This window comes from Ictidomys tridecemlineatus, chromosome 13, assembly GCF_052094955.1.
Source record: "Ictidomys tridecemlineatus isolate mIctTri1 chromosome 13, mIctTri1.hap1, whole genome shotgun sequence".
In the NCBI taxonomy this organism is placed as follows: domain Eukaryota; kingdom Metazoa; phylum Chordata; class Mammalia; order Rodentia; family Sciuridae; genus Ictidomys; species Ictidomys tridecemlineatus.
In genome coordinates, this window is record NC_135489.1 from 15,692,614 (window position 1) to 15,709,700 (window position 17,087).

The 17,087-nt window shown below is 42.6% G+C and overlaps 1 protein-coding gene across 5 annotated transcripts in view; it reads left to right on the plus strand.

Annotated features, from left to right (window-relative positions):
- The window catches only part of Ccbe1 (collagen and calcium binding EGF domains 1), a 200,724-nt gene that overhangs the window by 70,662 nt on the left and 112,975 nt on the right, over positions 1–17,087 (plus strand). The window lies entirely within an intron of this gene.

The following is a 17,087-nucleotide window of genomic DNA, read 5'->3' on the forward strand; positions in this document are numbered from 1 at the left end:
ACAGGAGCGACGGCTCTTCTCGGTGTCCATTGTAAGAGCCTGGACTTGTGGGCGGGGAAATGGGAGGAATGAATGTAGCTTCTATAGTAAAACTGCCATTTGCTGCTTAAACCCTTTCCCCTTTGTCATGTGCTGTAGCCAAGAATGATTTCCTGCCTTAGCATGCTTCTGAAATAGTGTGTTCTGTCGGCTAAAGCTATTGTAAATGATCCAGATACTGAAAAGGAAAAATTTCCCTGATTGTCAATTTACATAAATGGGTCCATGTACACCTTCAGTGTTAAACGGGGAGAACAACTTAGCAAATTAGTTTTAAAAAGCAGACTTGAGCCATTATGATCCGATCTCCAGAGTCGGGGGAGTGGACCCTGATGTTTATACTTTCCATGCATCTTTTGCTTCCTTTTTGCTGCAAAACCCAATGTTTTGAGCCATACTTTCAAAAAAGTGATTTCTTGAGAATTGGGGGGGGGGGAGTTACAGGGCAACCAACCACTGCTCAACCTTCTATTTATTTAACTGCATCCTTCGGTCATTTATTTTAAATCAAATGCTCAGGTGAAGTTTTATAGAATCAAGTCCTAGACAATAGGCAGACCAACTTGTAGATATAATATTTTGAAATTGTAGCTTTCTGAAAACCGGATGCTTCCAGGAAATCTGCAAGTGTTCTTGCACCCAAACCACATCTTGGTCATTTCTTGGAAGCATTGAAGTCTTTGGTGTGCCCATGGGGGCAGTCACCGAGGGACTCACTTGTAAGAACTTAAACATTCAAATATACCAAGGCATGATCAATGTCTGGAAATATCTTAATGATGTATACACACTTCTAAGTTGTTTAATGCTGTGAAATTTGAGAACCAATAGTAGTCACTTTTAATATGCATTAAAAGCAGCTGTAGTCACCAGAGTGGGAGAAAAACTTCTGGCTAAAGGAACTCGCCCTAGTTTTAGAGGGACCCCTCTGATAAAGAACATTGAAACCTAAAATGAATAGGTTCAGTGCTAAGTGATCTTCTTGTGTCACCATAGTTAATCCAGATGATGCCACAAAATTAGTGTTAGTTTTTCTCATGAGGAAACTGAGGCAAAGAAACAAAAGGAATTAAGTTGCCTGTTAAGGAGCAGAAATGGGATCCAAATCGGTTTTCATGATGGGACTCACAGAAGTGAATCCAAGTTTTGTTGAAGTTGGCAGAATTGTGGGGAGGAGTGGGTCCTAGCTGGGGGGGGGGGAACTGCAAAATTCTAAAACGTGTGCTAACCAGGGCTCTACAAGGGAGGAACCCTGGAGCTTTGCTTCCTTAAGCTTCCTGGCAGCCCACCTGGGCGAGCTCACCATCAGTGTATTCCCTGGGTACTGCCATCATGCACTGGAGGTGCCCTGAGGTGGCAAGAACCACGAGGGAAGAGGAAACTTGCTATTTTTCATGAGTTTGCCTTGCTAGTGAAGCAAACATTTCCTGCCCCTCATCCAGACTTCTGGGGACTTTGAGGATACAGGGAGACCATGAAGTTCTGCCAGGGTTTTCTGAGGGGCGTTTTGGGGAGGTTTTAGGATTCTTGACTGCACAAAGTAAGAATAAGACAATGCCTCTGGAATGGGAAGACCCCCTTTGAAAATGGTACCCATGCAGGTACCCACCAGCTTGTGTGGCACCCCGTCTTTTAAAGTCAACCCTTTCAGTGATCATTTGTGTTAACAGCTTAGGTACTAGATAATCGTTACAATTTGCACAACTAGCTGCTAGAAGCTGGACAATGGGAACAGCTTTGATTTTGCTTTTCTTCCTAAATGCTTTAAATGATCAAATGCCAGTACAAATCAAGAATCTCGGAGCCATTCAAGCCAAAACTGCCTGCAGCCAGGATTATAAAGATTACAAATATCTGGAGAGTTCACAGAACTTTGGGCCTTATCTTGTATAAAAAACACTTGGCCTCTTTTAGCAAAACGGGGCTATATTTTTATAATCGGTGCTACCAAAGAATTGTGTGCAGATAATCTAAAACAGCTGATGGAGCATACAACTTAGAATTTATAGTTGGTACTGGAATGCATTACAAATGTTGTTGGTAAAATACTTAAAGCCTATTCACTTTTTTAAAGCTAATCTGAAAATTAAAATGTTCATCAAACATGCAGCGTCCAGTAGAACATGTCAAGGAATTGAGTGGCAGGAAAATACTAAAGAGTTGAACACTTGAGTGGGAATTGATGAGAGAACAGGCATTGTATTTAAAAAAAAAAAAAAAAAAAGTTGTAAAGGGAATTAGTTCTAAAATATCACTCTGAGCAACTGTACAGCTTAATGTAAGTCAGGCAGCTAGCAATCATCCCCCGGGTCAATTTTTTTTCCTTAAGCAACCTAAAGGCTCTCCACATACACAAATCTTCTCCCAAAATTCTCTCCCAAAACACAAATCTTCTCTCCCTCCCCAAAAACTACTGTCGTGACCAGTGCCTCCTTGCCTTCAAAATTTCATCACCATGTGTGCACCCCCAGGCTCTAGAATTTTCACACTCTAAAATTCCAAATGCCCTCTCCATCTCCTAACCTACAGTTTTCCTCATCCTTTCTCCCTAACAGTCTGCCTGTTAAACATCTTAGGCCCTTTGGAGAGTTCCCTGCAGTTGGTGTTCTCAGCCTCGCTGAGGTGATGTGTGAGCATGTGAAACATGGTTCCAAAAGGCCAAGCTGCACAAGTGTACAGAAAGTGTCCCTCTTCCCTCGAATCCCTTTATTTCATTTCCATTTACGAATCTCATTAGTTTCTTTTTATACAAATAGGCATGAACATTGCTATACATAGTTCTGTCCCTTCCTTGAGTTGGAATACGAGGTGCTTTTACCTTTTCTGCACTTATACGTTATGAAGACCGCTGCGTATTAATGCACAAGGATCCCTTCTTTTGCAGCTGCAGAGTATTTCAGTATGTGGATATGTTGCAGTTCATTCAACTTATATGTAGGTATTTACTCTTCCCAATACTTCGTTATTATACATAATCCTGCAATATGCACATGTACTTTCATTTTGTTTGAAGTCTGAATTCCTAAGTGAGATTGCTGGAGTTAAGAGAGATGTTTTGGTAGGATTTTTGACCGAGGTATTGCCTAATATCTTCCATAAGGGTTGTAACAATTTGTATGCCAACCAGCAACACATGGGCATGCCCATTTCTCCAGAGCTTTAGCAAGAATGTATTTTCAAACTTTCACTTTTTTTGATCTGTGAGGTGGTATCACTGCAATTTTAATTTGCTTTTCTTTTGTGAGTAAACTGGAAAGTATTTTAATGTTCTTAAGAACCATCTTTATGAATTATCTATTCATAAATTTTATCCATTTTTCTATTGAGCTTTTTGCCTCCCTCTGTCCAACTTTTGGTTTCATGTATGTGTATGTAATATATATGAATTTTACTTATGTAAAACACTCTCCCAGTTTTTCTTATGGCATTCTTCATCTTGCAGAGGTTTTTTGATAGGTAGTCAAATTTATTAACCTGTTTTCTAAAAAAACAAATTGCATCTGGAGTTTAATCATACTTAGAAAGCTGCTTTTATCTAGGGTACAGAGAAATTCCCTCATTTTTTCTGTATGCATAATTTTTAATTATGGTTAAAATAATACATTTTTTCAGAATCAAGATTGTTTAAATATAACATGAAGCCATGAGATGTTATAATTTAAATAATGAATTCTGGGATATTTCTATCATGTAAATTTTTTTATTTACATACGACAGTATGCGTTACACTTACTACATATATAGAGCACAATTCTTCATGGAACCAACCTAGATGCCCTTCAATAGATGAATGGATTAAAACAGTGGCATGCATATATATATAATATATATATTACACACACATATATATATACACACACACACACATACACACACAATGGAATATTACTCAGCAATAAGAATAAAATCATGGCATTTGCAGGCAAATGGATGGAGTTGGAGAAGATAATGCTAAGTGAAGTTAGCCAATCGCAAAAAAAACACATGCCAAATGTTTTCTTTGATGTAAGGAGGCTGATTCATAGTGGGATAGGGAGAAGGGAGCATGGGAGGAATAGATGAACTCTAGATAGGGCAGAGAGGTGGGAGGGGAAGGGAGGGAACAAGGGGTAATTAATGATGTGGGATGTGATGATCATTATTATCCATGTTTTCTTCTAGCCGTTTTGTAGTTTAAAACTTTATATCTATATCTCGGGTCCATTTGGTGTTGGTTCTTACACATGGGATGAAGTCCAGATTAATCTTCTGCAGCTGTTTTGTTGTCCTACTGTGACTTGAGATGGTCCATTTTGTATACTAAATCTCCAAGTAATGAGGTCTGCTTCTGGAATTTTTTAGGTTTTTTAGTTGCAGATGGACACAATACTTTCATTTTTTTTTTTTTTTTTATGTGGTGCTGAGGATTGAACCCAGTGCCTCATACGTGGTAGGCAGGTGCTCTACCACTGAGCTACAACCTCGGCCCCTGCCTCTGGATTTTTAATTCTATCCCATTGGTCCCTCTGTCCTCATGTGCTGCTCCCTCCCTGTTGTAAGAAGGCAGGTGGTGTGTTCATATCTGGCAGGACTGTTCACCCACATTTCCTTCAATTTCTGTAAGTATTACATGTTTTCTACATGTTTAGTATCTAGCTCCATAAAACGAAAATTTTTGATATTTTTATTGATCATAATTTTATGGGGACTTATAAATAAGACATATTGCCAGGTGCAGGGGCGCGTGCCTGTATTCTCAGTGGCTCAGGAGGCAGAGGCAGGAGGATCTTGAGTCCAAAGCCAGCCTCAGCAGTGGTGAGGCATTAAGCAACTCAGACCTTGTCTCTAAATAAAATACAAAACAGGTCTGGGGATGTGGCTCATTGGTTGAGTGCCACTGAGTTCAATCCCAGTACCCGCCCCCACCCCAAAAAAAACTGACATCTGTCATCCTGTCCAAAAACAATGTCTTTGCATGTTGGAGCCTCCTTTTTCTTTAAAAAAAAAAAAAAAAGTGTTTAAAACTATTGTAGATTTTTTTGCAAATTTATTAAGTATATTCCTAAATACATCATCTTTACTGTTTTACATGCTACTTTACTAAATCATTTCACTGAGGAAATTGTTTTTTAAATGTCCTTAGTTGTGGATGGACACTATCTTTATGTGGGGCTGAGGATGAAACCCAGGGCCTCACATGTGCGAGGCAGGCACTCTACCACTGCCCCAGCCCCATCACTGTGGAAATACTTTGTTCTTTCTTCTAGGTATACGATCTTATCCTTTGCACATAATTTTACTTTCTGAATTCTAATGTCTCTAATTGAGCTTGCTTAACCAAGTTGGCTGATTAGACTGGTGTTAAGTAATGTAGTATTCAGCAATAGTGGAGGCATCACTTGTATCTTCTGACTATAGTGGAAATGCTCCCAATATTTTGCCATTAAGTAAGCCAGGTAAGAAGCTGACCTTGAGTGTACGGCAAATAACTGCTTATTCCTATTTGAGAACAGTAAAGAATGAACACTATCCAAGCCATTTTCTTAAACCACTATAGAAATAACTTTATGGTGGTTCTTCCTACATCCATTAATATAACAAATTGATGTTTGGTTCAGTGGTAGAAAACATCTCAGGGCACCCTTGTTGGTCCTGGTACATTATGATTTTAATGAGTGATTCGATCCTGTTTCTTGGAATTCTATGCTGATAATCTTATGTGATGTTATAATATCCTTTGGTGCCATCAGTAATACCATTCATGCAACTGTTGTGCCTAGCTGTTCCTTGACAGTTTAATATTTTTAGACCCCCGTCTAAATAAAATACAAATAGGGCTAGGGATGTGGGTCAGTGGTAAGTGCCCCCAAGTTCAATCCCCAGTACCCGTACCCATGCCCCCCCCCAAAAAAAAGTTAGAGGCCAACCTCAGCAACTTAGACCTTGTTTCAAAATAAACTAAAGTGGCTAGGGAGGTAGCTCATGGTAGAGTGGAATACTCGGTAAAAACTCTGTGGGCCTTGGGCTTCAGTGAGGTAAAATTGGTCCTGTTTCATGTAGAATGGATTTGTACAGGACTTCTGTCACTAATATTTTCTAGGTTTGTGAATTGACAGTAGAGGAAGTAGTTACTAACCTGAAGACTGACATAGACGAGAGGTTCCCTTCTCCACTGTCTGGTCCCCAGGGGTCCTCAAGAGTGAGCTCCAGACATAATTTTACTTCCTGAATTCTAATATCAAAGCAGTGTGCGGTGGGTGGCAAAGTTGCTAAGGTGCCCTGCTAATGGAGAGAACCTTAGCTAGGTCTGTCGCTTTTTGGACAAATAGGCATTTCTTTCTTTCTTTGAGGAAGGAAGAGTTGCATGCATTATGGGAGTCCTCCCTCTAGGCTGCTGGGGAAAGATCTATTGTACCTCACCTTGAAAATCACTGAAGTCACCATGAGGTTACAGGGAAAGTCGTTGATAGCAGCATCCTTGCCAGCAGTAGTCTGCTTCAGAGCTACCAAGGAGGTGTCGGGAATGGAAGTGTGCTTCACGGGTGTCCTTCCACTATACAGCTGGGGGGAGGGGCATACCAAGAGGAGATGACACATGCTGGGCACTGCAAGAGCTCAGTGCTAAGAAGCAGTTTATTGCAGGAACCAGAGCTAGTGAAGCCAGACACGGCTGCTTTGCAGGATACCCTGGGCTACAGTGGCTGCATAGAAGGCCATGCCAGAACCAAGGAGTTCTTCCTGCTGATAGAAAATTTGCCTTATTTCTGTGGTTGTGCTAGTGGGAATTGAACCCAGGGCACTCTAACACTGAGCTATATCCCTGGGTCTCCTAAATTTTTATTGTACTGGGGGTTGAACTCAGGGGTGCTCTACTGCTAAGCTTTATTCCTAGCCCTTTTATCTTAAAAACTTGTGGTACTAGGGATTGAACACAGGGCCTTGCACATGCCAGCCAAGCACTGTACCATGAGCTACCTCCCTAGCCATTTTATTTTGAAACAAGGTCTCACTAAGTTGTTGAGGTTGGCCTCTAACTTTTTTGGAGGTGGGGTACTGGGGATTGAACTCAGGAGCACTTGCCACTGATCCACATCCCTAGCCCTATTTTGTATTTAGATGGGGTTCTACTGAGTTGCCTAGTGACTTGCTGAGGCTGGCTTTGAACTCCAGATCTTCCTGCCTCAGCCTCCCAAGCTGCTTGGAATTACAGGCATGCATCACCACACCCAGCTGGCCTCCAACTTTTGATCCTCCTACCTCAGCCTCTGGAGTTGCTGGGATTACAGGGAACATTACCACACCTGGCTATGCCTTACTATTTAAGTATTGTAAAACAGGAACATACTACATGGTTCCAATTATAAGGATGAAAACCAGGCAAAGCTAATTGCTTATGATGGAATAGTTGGTGGCCCCTTAATGGAGAGTTATAATCTGGAAAAGGTATGAGGGGACATGTTTATGTCTTAATTGGAGTGGTGGTGACATTGCATTTGCATACATAGAAAATAATTGGGCTGTTCACTAAGATTAATGGAAATCAAAGTTTATTCAAAAGCAGTTAATTTTGGCTGTCTACCCTTTTTTGTAATGTCTTATGCTAGTGATCTCAAGGTTCTTTTGGATTTTGTTTTGTAATGTTTTTTTTTTTTTCAATTCTCATATCTTCTATTTTTCTTGCCAAACTTAGTAGCCAAGACTTCCAGAAAAGTGCTGAATAGGAATGGTGGTCGGAAGAGTGAGCCAGAATTTTTCCTAGCTAGGTCTGAGTCACTTTTTGGACTCTGTCCCCTTTCAGTCTATAGGCATTTCTTTATGTGAGCAAGGAAGATTTGCATGCATTATTTTGTTGAAAACTTTAAGTGTATTAGCATGTCTTGTCCTGATAAAATCATATGAAAACAATCCTATTTCTAATTTTCTAAAAATATTTAATGCCATCATGATTGAACTCTATGAAATACTTTCTGGCATCTGTTGGATTAAATTATTTTCCTTTGATTTATGAATATCTCAAATTGATTATTTGCCATGTTAAATTCCCATTCCTGAAGAATCCCAGATTGGTTATAATGCATTCTATTTTCTTGCTGGGCTTGGAATGCTAGTGTGTTTTTGATTTTTTTTTTTTTTTTTTTTTCCCATTGATGTTCATGACTAGGACTTGGGTTCCTTTCTCATAATTTCTGACTTGGTTATTACACTTTATAAGACCTTTTACAAGTCCTTTTATTAACTATTAACTACTTCTACATGTTTAAAGTTGGAATGATTTATTCTAAATCTGGAATTCACCAGTGAAATCAATTCTTACAGGTTTCACCAGTTTTTATTTCTAAAGGAATGCACTTCATTCCTTTATTACCATAGATTTTATTTCCATGTTTGTATTTGGCCTTTGTTATGTTTGCATCTCTGCACTCTGAAAGTTGCTACTTTGTAAGAATGTAACGTACTCAAATACTTTGAGAATACTTATTTTTTTTTTTTCTTGAGGTCGCATCAAGTGAATTCCCTCCCCGGTCTCCCTCAGGTGTTTCCTCCAGGTCTCTTCCTGGTTGCCGTGGCCTGTCATCTGGGGCTGCACAGCAGAGGGCTCTACATTTGCTTTACCCCTCGGAGCTCCACTGTGGCTTCTGTGCAGGGCCAGGTCCGTAGACAGAACCCCTCCCTCCTGAGCTACAGGACATCACACTTCAGAACACGTATAGGACTTGGCATGGAGGTGTCCTGGGCCTCATGTCAGGCCTGTTCCCTTTTCCATGGAGCTTGCTCTGGTTGTGTCCTGAGGCATGTGTTCCCTGAATACAGTGGGGCCTTTCTTGTGGAGTGCAGGGCTGCTGCCATTTGCCATAGTGATCTTTTCACTAGATGGGGGTTGTCTTACCCTAACCCCGACTCACTTATGTGCTCTTACCCCCCCCCCCCCCGTGTTTGAAATGGAAGGAAAACGCTCACTAAGGCGTGTGCTTTTTCCCTAGTATCATGTGACTTATTAAAAAGTTGGATTCAACTGGACTCAAAACTGAGATGACAAATCTGAGTACAACACTAAAGTTACTTTGAGCACTTCCCATTTTCATGAATCTGTTCAGTGTCATTTTAGATGTAGAATGGCATTTCAAATTTTAAGTCAGAATTTCCTCCATTTTGATATCAGCTTTGTAGCAAAGAGTATTGAAGACCCAAAGTTTATTCCCTTTATCTAAAAATTTTACTGCCATCTAAAAATCATGGCCCTGGGTTTATAAATGGGAGTTAAAATGCACGAGTACAGTTTAAAAACATAATCATATAAGTTGAACAGGCTGCTTTTGCTAAATGGCTTCTCAATTTTTGGAGTCTGTCGATGCCTACAGGTTTGACGTGAGCTGGACACAGGACACAGAATTAGGAATGTGGTACTGGTCAGAGTGGGTGAGGTGACGGCATCTCCTACTTGGTGTAATTTTCCATCCACGTGGGTTTATAGTAGCTTAAAGGCCATTCTGCTGAAAGGTAACAAAGTGAGATAGTGCCACCTTTCCAATTTTGGAAAACCTAGTTTTTGAGGCATCTAGCATGGTTCTCGGCAAATTCTGATGGATTTGATTCTTCATTCACTTGTTTTCTGAACTCGCATGACTTGCCAAGCCCTAGGCATGGGGTTGGGAGTGCAGGGGTAGCCCATCCTGGGCCTTGCTCTTAGTGGGCCAAGTGCTTAGTGTTGGTGGAAAGATATATAATAATCAAAAAGCCACTAAGTAAACCTAGAATCACGATTGTGAGTTCCAATAGCCCTGAAGCTTCCTGGAGAGCATTTCATGGGAGTATTTGACAGCTGGGTTCCTGGGGAGGGGAGTGGGCATGAGAGGAGGTTTCCTGGAGGTGACTTGGATGGAATGTGAAGCATGAGTAGGGTGCTCCAGGTGGGGGGAACAGCGTGGTGAAAGGTCTTGTGACTGGAAGCGACGTGGCCTTCTGGAGATAACGTAGCCAGGAGGGGTGTGGGCCATAGTGCATCTTGCAAGACAACGGAAGGACAGGACATGTGAATCTTGTTGTTTTGCACTGATGAGAAACCCATTAGCTTGCTGAACTGAAGTCTGTCACTCTCCTCGCCTTTTGAATGGATCCTCTGAGGCCACACACAAGGTCTTGAGTGTGTCCAAAGGTTCCCAAGGAGAATGAGTACATCCCTAGGTGGAGAGTTGTGTTCCCCGTGTAGGAAGTCGGCCTCCCTCCGTCCACCGCACAGGGAGAGCAGCAAGGGGCAAGGCCTCGGCCTGGTATTTTCGGAGGAACTTTTTCCTCTACCAATAAATCTTCAGGGGAATTTTTAGAAGAACTAAAACCAAAGGACAGTACATTCTTGTCTTCCTGTGCTTTTCGACTTGGGACAGTTCCTCCCTCTCCCCCGCAGGAGATAAGTTATGATTAGTTATGTAGAAAAATGTCAGAAATAACAGGCCTTAAAATACTCAGCTGGGCCATTGCCTTGACATTCCCCTCATCATGAGACTCCCTAGTTTCATGTCTTCAGTAGTTTAAGAAAGGCTCTTGTTTTTGTTTTTACCCAACAGCTTCCAATTAAAGCTGAAAGCGCAAGTTTCAATTTAGGTAAAAATGCTTAACAGAATTCATGCCCACTGAGCTAGGTGACGGATCCAGGACAGCATCAGAGTTTAGCCTGGGTTGTGATCATGTGCCCTGTAAAGCTTGGCACTTCCCTTTGTGAAGATAATGTAACTGTAGCTGCAAGTCAAGAGTGAGTTTTTCCTTGGTTGTAGAAGACTTTGTTCTCTCTCCTAAACCTGGGCACAGTCTGAATCTAGGGCAGGGCTGTGAGGGTTGTCTGGTCACAGTGCCTTTGGCTACCCCAGGGCTGTCCCTCACTAGTCCAGGCAGGATCTGCTGCTGGATCAAAAGAGCCCGACTTCTCAAGCCAGCAGTCCCCTGCCTCAGACTGGTCTCTATCAACACTCAGGATGTGTTTGAAGCATTCCATATTTTATCAAGTACTTGATATTCACAGTGTGGTCTGCTGTTTACAACGGGCTGGCACTGCCTCAGCTCAGGATAGTCTCAGGCCTGCTCCACATAACCTCTGAGGTCTCTCGGATGGTATGAGGAAGTCAGTGGAGTCTGCATCTTGGGTCATGGTAGTTTTCTTTGTTCTTCAGGCAAATGAAAGTTCAGTAGAAAGTATTAAAATGTGAAAGGATGGGGGATGCTATAGTTAGGTCTTCAGGGGGATGTTACAGATCCAGTGTGTTGCAGGCTTTGTCTCTGGCTTAGTGCTCATGGGAGGTGTTGGAACCTTTAAGAGGTGGAGCCTAGCGGGAGGTCTTTAGGTCACTGGGAGCATTCCACTGAAAGGGATCATGAAACCCCAGTTCCTTTCTGGTTTTCTTACTGGCCACGGGGTGGATGAGTTTGCTTTGCCATGTGCTCCTTACATTACTTGCTGCTTCACCAGAGTGAAAAGTGCTAACCAATCTTGGACTGAAACCTCTAAGACTGAGGTAAGTCGGTTATCTCAGATATTGGTTACAGTAGTAGAGCCGACTTACAGATGCTAAAGAAAGGCCTAAAGACCTTCAGGGGAGAGTTCCTTTTGACTTGGGCCTTAAAGAATGGGGAGGATTTAGCCTGGTGCAGAGAGCTCTCCAGAAGGAAGAGGAAAGTCGGGGCCTAAAGAGCAGAGGTGGGCCAAGTAAGGTGGGCACAGACCCTGACCCTGGAAGGTGAGTCCAGGTCAGATGGTGACCTCCAGTTCTCCTGTCTTTATCCCCACAGTCTGTGATATGGGTTAGTATCAACAAAATAAGAATAGAGACATCAAGCGGAACTGCAGATGGGGTTGGAAAGACTCCTGGTGGCAGTGGCTCTCAACCAGGCGAGCAGGGCTGTGATGTCCGTCATGGTGGACAGTGGCCACTGCTAGTATTTGGTAGTAGAAACAAAGGTCTCTGAACATTCTACAGTACACAGGACAGACTATGCCCCCAAACAGATACCTCCAAAACCAAGTGTATGTGTCCCCAATGTCAACAACTGAGGTTGAGAAAGCTCAAGTGGCTGGTATATTAGGTCTTCAGGGGGACGTTACAGATCCAAACCTATGTGTTGGAAGGACCAGAAAGCCTTTTTTTTTTTTTAAAAAAAAAAAAAAACACAAAAAAAAACTCTTTGCCTTGTTGTGTGGCTAAACATTAGTAACAGATTTCTAAGCACAGGAAGACCAAAATGTGCTCTGCTACCCAGTGCAGCTGGGTATTTCCCAACTGCAGCCTATTAGTTGCCCTTGGGCACAACTCTTGCTCTCAAATCCAATATCGGCTACTTCAGGGCTTTTCAAGAGAACTGAGGACACACACATGCCTCTAAATTTTTCCATGGGCAATAAAAAGCCTGTTGCGCAAATTTGTTTCTGCTGTCGACGTGTATCCCATTTGGCCACCACTCGGTACAGAGCAGTGTGAGAAGTTGTCACTTTGATTTCAGATGTGCTGGCAGCCATTTCCAAATCAAAGAAAATGAGTAAATTGAACCAGAGGAAATGGCTCAGGTCTGGTGCCTTTTCTCATCCACTGGGCAGGTGGGTTAAAACTCGAGGCTGGGCCCATACACCTAGGTATTCTCTAGTCCCTAATACTTGGTGGCCGCACCTCTTCTGCCCATAGGAATTTTTCCTTCCTTTCTTAGAATCTTGGCTTAATGAAGAGAACATTGGAACCAAGTATGTAGTGTGTGTGTGTGTGGGGGGGGGTGCGGATCACAGGACTGAGTTGGAGGTCCTGTGATGTCATCCTGGCCCAGATCCTAGCTGTTATCTTTGAGTCGCCTGTTTCAGGGACTCGATTTCTGCAGAGCACAGCTAAGGTTGAACTGGATCATCTCTAATCCTTTCTGTAACACAGCAACAACTGGCTCCATCATCTTAGCTTCTAAATAGGGTTTTTCCTTCTTCGGTTTTCATAGAAAACTCTGCTCCAGTCACCAGTGGTTTGCCATCTCTGAATTATGGAAATAGGAGCTTCGGATCCCAGAAGCATCTCTTTCTTGCTTTCTCCACGTGCCCAGCATCTCCTAGTGGTAAAGGCGGTGATGGGAGCTAGCAGCTCAGAACACTGAGATGCACTCTGCTTTCCCGAGGGAAAGTCAGTGCTGGTAAAACGACTAGAAAACCCTGGACAAGAAATAAAATGCCATTGTTCAGGGACAGTCCTGGGGAGATCTCACTGGCAGTCACTAATGCAGTAAGAGCCCCAAAATTTCCTTCTGTCAGCTTCCGGGCTGTGACTGCCACCACAATGTGGGGAACAGCAGGAAGTCCCCTGGGGAGGCATTTTCTGAGATGCAGCTCTTTTTGCCATGAATGCTTTATGGGGGGGGCTAGTTAAAATTCTCAGTTGGAAGCAGAAGAGTGGCTGTTGTTTCAACCTCTGCTATGTGTTGAGTTAAAAGTGCCTGATGCCTAAGTGACACTCCAAAGCATGTTTAAATTGGGGGGGATGGGAGTCTCTGGGGCTGCACCTAGGAATCTGTTACCTAAAGATTCAGATTGCATCCTTCTGTTGAGGTAGAAAACGGCTGTTCTTGCAAAGTGTTGATCAGGTGCATGACTCTTTGTGCATGTAGGGAACTGAACTTAGTTCATGTTCTTACTGTATTTGATTTTGATTCGGCAAGTTTCAATAAATCCAGAGGCAAATAATGACATTTTTAAACATATAATTCTAGCAATTGTCAAAAAAGACTCTAAAGTTGTCAGAAAAGATAACTGCCTATAGAAGCTTCTAAGGATTTTGTTTTTGAGAGAAGTTGGATGAGAAATTGCCTAATCTCACCTCAGTGTCTAAGATTCAGTGATTTGGCTGCCAATTTGAAGCTGAAAATAATCTTTCAACAGGCAATAAGACAAGTATTCATGCTTATACAGTAATTTTAGTATCTTCATATCCTTGACAATAAAAACAAATATCTTCAAACTGTTCATGCTGTGCAGATGGGCTTTTCGTGACCAGTTAGCTTTGGCCCAATCACATTTTTCTCTACTTACACCTTGGGATTGATTTAATATAGAAATACAGCTGCATTTGGGTTGTCCCATGCATGTATGTACCCATGTCTGCACACAGGCTTGTATTCTATCCCTGTGTTCATTGGACCATAGATCCATATGGAACTGATTCTTAAAAGTCCACAAATTCTTATTAACACTTCTTTGTACTGGCAAACAAACTCGAGCATATTTTCATCTAATGTGTTCAGGGTGCACTTATGATTCAGCTTGCAAACTGGAAATAGCATAAGTGCCGTCAATCAAGGGCAGTGTAAGCTGGTCCCTCGAGTCTTTCCAGGGGGCTTTCCTTTTATTAAATTAATCCTCAACCCACTGCTGCCCCACCAGGCTTAGCTTTTGTTGGAGAGAAAACCGACTCCAGCTGGAGCTGTTACCCAGAGGGAGGCTTAGGGCTGCCTCCCACTTAGATCTGCCACGTCTGGCGACCCTGGGATATGGCTCTCCCCGAGTGCACTGGCCCAGAGCAGGCTGTTAATGCTCACACTTTCTCTGAGACTTTGCCATCCCTTTCCCATCTTCTTCCAGAGCCAGGAGAGCTAAATACTGACACATACCCTCCACAAACACTGGTGCTTCCCTGTAAGCATGGGTTCATGCAGGGACCCTACGGAGAAGGGACTCTGGAGTTCTGGATTTCTAATGTGCAATGGAGCCAGCCTATGGCTCACCACCAGGGTTTCCCTCTTCCAGAGAAGAGAGGTACATCCCTGACTGGCACCAAGTTCAGAAAGAATAGGGATCAGGGTGGAGCTGAAGGAAGTCTCATTCATACACTCTGCAGACTTGCTGGCTTCCTCATTTAAAAACAGCAGATCACAGGGGAAGGTCTGGGGGAGCTGTGCACGGATGCTTACACACATGCATTTCATCTCTGGCTTTAGGAAATGCTCATTCTTTAGCACAGAAACTGAAGCCTTGAGGACACCCTGGTGGGCAAGCAGGTGGGAGAGCCAGCAGACGGGGAAGGGCTGCCTGAAGGAAGCCCGAGCTGGCCTCAGCTCCCAGCTACTCTCCTTAGGGGAAGTGGCAAAAGTGATTTCATTTCCACATTTAATCAGAAGCAAAACAAAGGCAGAAAGAAGCAGCTTTTAATTGAATTTTAACTCACATCTGTTCTCTGCAGCTTTGCTCCATTTTTTTTTTTCTTGATAATAGATACATAGGTTTTTGCGAAGTCATAGGCATCTTGTTATATAAGTTGGTATTTCTAATGAAGCTGTTCACTGACTTGCTACAATCTTTTCCTGAATGTCAAGTGTAATATGGAGCCCCCCCATATAGGGGATGAAAACTTAAAAACAGCTGTCTGAATGGTTCAGCTGTTTAACTATATTTTAAAAGGCCAAAATGTTTTCTAAACATGTACTCATATGACCCAGCAATTCCACTGATTTACCCAAGTGAAATGAAAACTTGTGCTCAGGTTAAAAAAAAAAAAAAAAAAAAAAAAAACCCACAGCTCTATTTGTAATCTCCCAAACTGGACAGCAGCCAGATGTCTTTCATCTGGGGAATGCCTAAAGCTGTGATACAGCCATACTACGTGGAATACCACTTACCACTAAAGGAGTGAACGATAATACAAGAATAGGACTGGATTGTAGATGAATAGTGCTAAGTGAAGGGAAAAAGCCAAATGCAGAAAGGCTAAACACTGACACATACCCACCACAAACACTGCTGCTTACCTGTAAACATGGGTTCATGCAAGGACCCTTTGAGAAGGATCTGCTAATCACTAGTGATTTCCATTGGTGACATTCTTGGAAGAACTTCAAGAAACAGAAAACAGGTTAATGACTGCCCAGGGCTGGAGGGAAAGGGGACTGAGGGGGCTGGTTCGTACCTGTCCTTCTCATGATGTAGTTGATGAGTGTACATTCATCAAATCTGCAGAAGTGTGGTTGAGCAGCGGGAGTGGGGGCTCTTACCCAGGACTACCTGCTTGAGGCATCAGAATTACTTCTGCTAAAGTGATTGGGCCCTGTCCTCTAGGGGCTTACCTCTAACCACTGTAACTTGGGACTTAATGACTTAATAAGGATTGAGCAAAGACTGAAGGCCCCAGAATGTAATGAGAACTATGCATCTAACTCCACATAACCTTGTAAAGTCTAGACGAATGTGTTATCTGGTCTCTTTCCCTTTCTCACTCAGATTCTGTGCTATCTACCTTGATCATACTGTGCTAATCTGTAATAGGTAGTCATTTCTGGTGTTGTATTGAAGTCCTGACTAACTTGCTGAAGGCTGTTTGAGGGGACTTTCATAAATACTGTTCCTACTGGCTGCTAGCTTTATGAATAACCTGGGAAAGTCATGCTCTATCCTTGAACTTGGCTTCCCTTTCATTTGCCTTAAAATCTGTGCCTTATGTAACTTTTCTTTGTTGTTTGAATTCTGTGACCCTGCAGGGAGGGGGATGCATGAGTTTTCTAGAGATGCCATAACAAAACACCTCAAAGTAAGCACTTATTCAAGAGAGTTGTGTCAGTTCTAGAGGCTTGAAGCCTGAGGTGGTCAGCAGGGTTGGTTCCTTCTAAGGCCTCTTCTCTAGCTTGTAGAGGGATGCAAGGACCGTTTCTTGATGTGTGGAAGCTATCGCCTCCATCTCTGCCTTGAACTTTGAGTAGCATTCTTCCCAGGTGTGCCTGTCTGAACTTTCTACAGGACAGCAGTCCTACTGGATTAGGAACCTACATTACTGCAGGGGTGACCTCATCTGAAGTACGTGGGCAATGACCTTATTCTCTAAATGAAGTCGCATCCTGATGTACTGAAGCTTAGGACTTACCATATGGATTTTCAGGAGACACTGTTCTGCCTGGAGCAGGGTATATTAATTCTTCACAGGAGGGAGATTCAGCTGACTTGAGGTGTGAGCTGAAATCTCTCTTCACCTTCAATTATCTGACAAAGTTAAATATCTCCCCAGGCCGAAGCATAATAGACCCCTGTAAGCCTACATCTTGAAGGTGACATCAGGAAGCGGACTGACTTA